The sequence below is a fragment of the Rhineura floridana genome, chromosome 3, assembly GCF_030035675.1.
Source record: "Rhineura floridana isolate rRhiFlo1 chromosome 3, rRhiFlo1.hap2, whole genome shotgun sequence".
Classification (NCBI taxonomy): Eukaryota; Metazoa; Chordata; class Lepidosauria; order Squamata; family Rhineuridae; genus Rhineura; species Rhineura floridana.
This window is the reverse complement of record NC_084482.1, coordinates 151304663-151312654: the sequence shown is the minus strand read 5'-3', so window position 1 is coordinate 151312654 and position 7992 is coordinate 151304663.

Here is a 7992-nt window from a genome sequence, read left to right as displayed (position 1 = left end):
AAGCTGCAGCTGGTGTAAAATGCGGCGGTGAGACTGCTCACTGGGGCAGGGTATCGCCAACATGTCACCCCACTGCGAAAGAATGGCTCTGGCTGCCCATTTGCTACCGGGCCAAATTCAAGGTTCTAGTTCTGGTATACAAAGCCCTATACAGCTTGGAACCAGGATACCTGAAAAGCATCTTACCCCTTGTATACCCAGTCGATCACTCTGCTCTGCAAGTGAGGGCCTCCTGCAGATACCATCTTATCAGGAGGTTCGTTCTGCACAACATAGGAAACAGACCTTTAGTGTGGTGGCACCGACACTTTGGAATTCCCTCCCCTTAAATATTAGGCAGGTGCCATCTGTGTTATCTTTTCAGCACCTGTTGAAGACTTTCCTCTTTCAACAAGCCTCTTAAGTTAAGACCTATCGCAGTCTGCGTCTGTGTTGGAATTGCTTTTAATATGTTTTGTTAAAACATTTCCCCCCCTAAACAGTATGTTTTTAACCCTTTTTATATAAGATGTTTTTAAAGCTTTTTTAAAGAATGTTTTTAAAGTTGTTTTATTTTAATGTGTTTTAAGGTCTGTTTTTATGATGTTTTAAAGTGTTTTTAGTGCTTTTGTTTGCCGCCCTGGGCTGCTGCTGGGAGGAAGGACAAGATATAAGTTAAATAATAATAATAATAATAATTATTATTATTATTTATGGATTGGTTTGAGCAAATACGTATCTTGAATGTGAATAATGAGTTCTTGAAGTATATACGCTCATATAAAAGATATTTGGATGACATTTTTTTAATTTGGGAGGGATCCATGGAAAATCTTTTGAAATTTAAAGACTATATAAACAACAAGCATCATTCCATTAAATTTGATTCGAACTATGATGCATCAAGGATAAATTTCCTAGATATAACTGTTATAAAAAATAAAACATCAATATATACAGATACATTCAGGAAACCAACTGATGCAAACTCCTTTTTGATGTTTGATAGTTTCCATGCTAAATATATCAAAATAATTTGCCATATTTACAAATGATAAGGCTACAAAGAAATTGCAGTACTTTGGTAGACTTTAAAAAACAAGCTAGTATATTAATGAAGCAATTGCAAGAAAGGGGATATCCCCAAAAGATCCTGAAACAAGCAAGATATAAAGCTAGGAGGATAGAAAGGAAGGAGCTGTTGAAATCTAAGGAAAACAATAGGATTGAAACCAGGATGATAGTACCTTTGATGGGTATAATGGACAAATCCAGCAAATTATACTGAAATATTGGCACTTACTGTCTGATATTCCTAAATGAAAAGAGAAACCGTTATTTGCAGTTAAACGTGCTTTTAACTTGAAAGATCTTTTAGTCCATAAATGTAAAGGTGTCCCCACACTTATAATGCGACTCGTTTCTGACTCTTAGGGTGACGTCTTGTGATGTTTACTAGGCAGACCGTATATGTGGGGTGGGATTGCCAGTTCCTTCCCCGGCCTTTCTTTACCCCCCAGCATATGCCGGGTACTCATTTTACCGACCACGGATGGATGGAAGGCTGAGTGGACCTCGACCCCTTTTACCGGAGATTCAACTTCCTCCTTCCGTTAGAATCGAACTCCGGCTGTGAGCAGAGCTTCAGCTGCGTTACCACCGCTTACCTCTCTGCGCCACGAAGGGTCCATAGTGACATGAAAAAAGGATGAAGACATGGGTGCAATTACATTAAATAAAGCCACTGGAAACTTCCTTTGTAATCAATGTTGTACCTGTATTAATTGTGTTAAACTCAAACAGTTTACCAATCAGGTGGATAATACGAGGTATGTCCTCAGCAAATTTTACAACTGTAACACCAAGTGGGTTGTATATGCTATACAATGCCATTGTAATCTTATATACATAGGAATGACAACTAGAAAAATCAAAATGAGAATTCGTGAACATAACAGTTGTATTAAAAATAGATTACATGCCCCTATGGTAAAATATTATATAACTTGTGGACATACTGAAAAAGACGTAAGATTTTGGACCCTTGAGAAAGTCACAGGAGGAGGAAGACAACTGGAAGCAAGACTGAAAAGAAGGAAACTTTTCTCGATATTCTCTTTGAAGACAATGGTGCCAAATGGACTAAATGAACGCCTGACCTGGATCCCTGTGCTGCAATAATTGTTTTGGTTTACTATTTTATCTCTTCTTTGTAGAGTATGAGGTTCCATTTTTGTGATTTGTATTTTTGAAATATGTACATTGAATTATTTTTCTTTAACTTTCAATTGGTTCATAGGTGGTATTAATTGTCATGTTATTATCTTCTTTATGATGAAGTGACTCTGGTGGATTATCAAGGGTTAATATAAATCATTGAGCAACTCCAGCTGAGGTATGTCATGTGCCTAGTGGCTGGAGGAGTGCCACATTTTCAGACCCAGCAGTGACTATAATAACTTGGCTGATAAGGCATTGAAACCACAGTGGGATGGATGCATAATGTTGGTGAAACCTTGTTACTATTTTTAGAAATATACCAATAGAAGAAAATGGTATGCACTAATGACAAAATCTTTGCATTATTAATTGTTATTATTATTATTACATTTTATTAAATTATATTTTTAATTATATTTATGCAGAGATTTTGACTTTTTGGCTTGCCAATGTATCAGCCCTCATCAATGAGAGTAATATATAAGGGTAAGTGGGTTTACAGTATCCTCTTCCAACAATCAGCTGTTTTGTTGTTGTTTTAAACATCCAGAGACACTCACCTTTAGTAATTAATGTCTTAACATATTTTTATCTTTTGCCCTTTATAATGTATGCTTAATAAGTCAAAAGGCCACTGAAGAAGACTCTTTGTTGAAACGCATTTGGCTGCACTTTGTTTTTGTGTCTCATCCTGCATAAGCTTTGATTTAAATTTTTTAAAAGGCCTATCTGATTGTACTGTGGATGATTCAGAAGGGGAACTTTCAACTGAATTCCAAGTTGTACTGTCACCTGACTTATCCCAACATCTCCCAGTATCACTACTGAAAGACACAGATTTTCTTTCCTTGTAGCTCTCCTTTTGTTTCCTCCAGCTATATACCTTATTATCTTCATAATCTTTTAAATCCCTTTGAAATTTGCAAAATTTAAGTTCTTTTAATTCCTGATATTTTCACTCCAAATCTTTATCTAATTGTCCCATTTTTTCTTGAAATGCCCTCTCTCCAATTGCGATTGCTCCCCCTCCCTCCCCCTACGGGTAGCCAGTGCTCCCTCCTCTCTCCCCCTGGCTGTACATATGAACCTCTTGCCATCTCTGCAGTTATTACCACCACTAATACAATCCATCTAGGTTTGGGGAACCTTTGGTCCAACAGAGGTCCCACTGTGGCATGTCAGGCTGTTTCTGACAAAACACGGCCACTTGTCACACCTGTGGAACTACCATTAGAATTCACACAGGCTGCTTCCCTGCTGAGTTTCAGGTACCTAGTCAAAACTGTTTTATTTCAGGATGGCTTTGCAGCATGAATGCTTCTCTGCTATTTTAACATTTCCTTCTGCTTTTGTTTTAAGTTTTTTGAGATTTTCTGAGGTTTTACCTTTTTGAGGTTTAATTTATGTTTTAAATTTTGTAAAGGCATATGTAGTATTTTTACATAGAAGGTGAAAAGCGGGATTTCAATCTTTAAAATAAAAATAATAAAACATTATGTGACAGCAGGTGTGGGCAGGTCAGATGCGGCTCCAGAGGAACCATTGGGAGCTGAAAGGGAGCTCCCAGTTGTTCCTTTATTGGAGCAACAGGTGTCCTGATTGCCTGTTAGCTAATGGGTGGTGGGAGTGTGCCTTGCTCCAGGAGTAGGAAGAGATTTCCATTGAAACTGCTGCTAAAATGAAGTGGGAGCAAACCATTTTTTAGCAGTGATTTCAGCGGAAACTGCTTCCTGCTCCTGGAGCAAGCCTCTTTGAAGGTGCATCACCTGAAGTCATTGTGATGCCAGGTGATTGGCGGGTGCATGGCCCTACCTATCTGTCAGTTTTGGACTGCGAGGGATAGGGCAGTTATGGATCTGGCCTGCTGGAGACGGTGAGGGAAGCCCCGGTGTATACAGTAGTTAATAAAGACAGTCAGTGTGTTGTAATGTTTAGAATCTTGGACTAGGTCCTGGGAGACTAGGGTTCAAATCCCCATTCAGCCATGAAGCTCATTGGGTAACTTTGGACCAGTCACAGTCTGTCAGTCTAATCTTCCTCACAGGATTGTTGTGAGGATGAAATGGGGAGAGGGAGAACTGTGTACACCACACTGACCTCTGTGAAGGAAAGGTGGGATAAAAATGCAATAAACACAAAAGCAGTAAGTAAAACAGTAAATCAATTGAAAGTCAAGTAATGATTTTGCATGTACTCTCAAAGTCCAATGCCTCCACAAACAATCAGAAGTATGGGGAGGTGCATCTTAAAAACAGATTCTTTGGGGCTTGGGGCTTTTACACACTGGCATTATTTCCCTCTAGTGCAGGGGATCCTAATGGTCTGCCAGCTTCATTCCGGTGGTCCACAGTATATCTGTAAAAATGCAATTAAAAATCATATAGCATCTAGCATACCCTTTTACAAATGCCACCACAGGCAGAAAAATCACTCAGTGGTCTGCCAAGACCCACAGCAATTTCAAGTGGTTCGCGGGGAAGAAAATTTGGAAACCACTGCGGACTGCACCACTCACAAAAGGCCAAAGGGCCAATATGCATCTAGCTGTTCTTCTCTGCTGCTCTGTACTGTCGATTAAAATGTAACATTTGTGCCATCCCAACTTCATGTGTTTCTCCTTTCCAGCTTCACCATCTTGGTTCCCAGTGGCAGAGTAGACCAATGAAATTAATGGGCCAATGTTAGTTATGGGTTTACTCTGAGTAGAACTAGCACTGGATACAAACCTATAAGAACACAACACACAAGGTCAGTTTTGCTTAACAGTACAGAAAAGGAAGAGGAGAGCTAGACACATAGCTGCGTACACACTATACATTTAAAACATGTGGCTTTCCCCCCACAAATCCTAGGAACTGTAGTTTACCCTTCACAGAGCTACAATTCCCAGTTCCCAACACCCTTAACAAACTACAGTTCCCAGGATTGGGGGGGGGAGTCATGAGCTTTAAGTGTGTGTTAAACATATGGTGTGTATGCAGTCATGGTTGCCCTTTTTGACAGCAGCAGTAGATTTGCCACTGCTCCTGGTTTGTCTACAAGGGCCATGGCTTGCCAGAGATCCAGCAACGGGAATTCACTGGCTGTGCAGGGGCAGCTGCCTGGCATGCAGGGATCCAAATGGTGAACCCAAGAAGGAAAAGCACCCTTGCACAGGCGTGCCTTGAGGGTCTGTGCTGCGTGGAGCCAGGGAGTGGGCTCCCCAGGTCAGCAGTGAAGCGTGCAGGTCAGGTAGTAAGGAGCAATCCTTCACTGCCCTGTCTCTCCTGTATGCGCTCCTGTGGAGAAGCGCAGGACTTTCCGTCTCCAGGCCTGTCAATCCGGCACCTTTCAGCAATGCTAAGCACACATTAAAAGAGAAAAAACAAAGAAAGATCCTCTTTTGAGGAATGACATAACAATGAGAAGGGAGGGGTTTGGAGACATAGTGTCTTCTCTTTTCCCTGCCATACACCTAAGCGGCTTGAACAGCAGCATTCCCAAAGTCCCAAGCAGGATAATAAGCAGAGCAGCAGCAGCAGCAGCTATTCAGGGGGCCTCCGACCCTGCCTAGGTAACAACATAATGAGCCTTTTTTGAATTGCTCCCATCCCTGCCAAAGGGGTGGAAACGGAGGAGGGGGATGCTTTTGTTTGCAATAATGAACCTGTAATTATGCTCCATTTCTTGGTTTTAGCCACATTTTTGTGGTGTGCTGTTCTCTTTGTATTGACAGATTTATGGCCGGGATATTCTCCTTCACCGACTGGAGTATGACACTCTGCGGAGACTGTCTGACTCCAGTTTCTTCTCCTCGACTAAAACATGTGGCATCTCACCCTAGCAAGAAGGCCTCCCTGCTTTGCCTCTCCAGTCCTACATTCCACCTCCTCCCCAAAGAAAAAAAATAAAATTTAAAAATAAAAAATATTCTTTGAGAACTCCAGGTGAACAAAACAGGAAAGGGAAGAGCTGGCAAATAGTGTAGGGTGACCATCTGATGGTGCAGCGTTGCTGACGCTGAGCACGTGTTGACTCAATCATATCCTTGGATGGGAGACTCCTTTGCCCCTAATAAGAGTGGGCCAACCCAATGCCAGCTAACCTGAAAAGGTGGGCCATATAAATCAATGAAAGAATAGATAAATGGCTGGTTGCCAACCAGGTACAAGGTTAAGTTCAAGGTGCTGATACTAGTGTACAAAGCCCTATACCATTTGGGGCCAGGATAGCTAAAAGATGAGCTCATCCTATATATACCAAACTGATCACTATGTTCTTCGGAGGGGAACATCCTGCAGATACCATCCCATTAGGAGGTCCATTCCACACAAAGTCAGAATCAGGCCTTTAGTGCAGCAGCACCTACCCTTTGGAACTCCCTCCCATTGCATGTCAGACAGGCACGGTCTCTATTGTCCTTTCAGAGCCTGTTGAAGACATTCTTCTTTGAACAAGCCTTCTAAGCGAAGACTTTTATCCCAGTTTGTATTAGATTTGAATTCATTTTATGTTGTTTTGTTTTAAAATTGTGTGTGTGTTTTAAATATATATTATAAATTGCTTTAGGTTGCCTAACAGGAAGCGATTCCTAAATGAGATAGATAGGTAGATGAGGGGGGTTGTTGGGGGAAGAGATGAAGGCAAATAAATAACTAAAGATTTGTGCTCCAAAAAATGCTCAATAAAACCATACTTTGAAATGTATGGATTAAACTGGGTAAGTGACAAGGTAACTTTGTTACCAGGCTAATCTGCCACCTTAACAGAGACAGGGAATTTAATGCCCGCATACAAAACTGCTGCGCAGTCACATTTAAAAGATAGAAATAGTAGAATGGGGGGGCAGGGAAGGAGGAGGTGCTGAGAGAGAGAGAAATGGCAGTGTCAGGCGATTAGCAGTCATTTATGGAACAGATTTGGCTGGATAGTTTTTTTTAGATAATATGCAAAGACGTGTCACCAAGGCAGCCATCCCTAAACACTGCAGCTTTGCAGATGTGTTAGAGCTGGATGCTGCCAAATGACTGTTTCAGACATTATGGGTGATATTTCTTTATGCTTCGATTGAGGGGTGGACTGTCAAAAAAGCAATTAAAGCTATGAGGAATCTTTTTGGGCTCAGTTTGAAACTGTCATCTCACAGATTTGGTTCCTTAGAACTTTAGGGTGTTAGTCGTGGACTTTCAAGCCTGTTTTTTAAAAAAGAAAAGAAAAAGAAATCTCCCCGCCTTTGCTTTTGATCCTGTTTGCCAATCTGGGATGGAAACTGCTAAAAAGTATGTTGCAAAACACATGGATTGCTTCTCTTCTCCAGCAGGTAAAAGTCTTGCAACTATTTCTAGCCTATATGCCCTGACTTAGTCTTTGGTAGCACACAGACAGCCTCTGAAAAGAGAATTTGGGCAGGGGGGGGGAGAAGAGAGAGAGAGAGAGAGAGAGAGAAGCAGCTTTCTCCTAGTTTACTGAAGTTACCCTGCATGGTCACCAGGGAGCATTTTTATAAGATGAGCCCTGCTGGATTAGACGAAAGGTCTATCTAGTCCAGCAACCTGCTTCCCACACTGGCCAACCAGGTGCCTCTAGTGAGACCCACAAGCAGGACATGAGGGCAATAGCTCTCTCTTGCTGTTGTTCCCCAGCAACTGGTATTCAAGAGACATGCTGCTTCTGATCCTGGAGGTAGCATATAGCCATCTCCGATGGCATTATCCTCCATGAATTTGCTAATCCCCCCCTTAAAGACATCAAAGTTAGTGGCAACAAATCGCATAGTTTAAACATGTGTTGCATGAAAACGTACTTCCTTTTGTC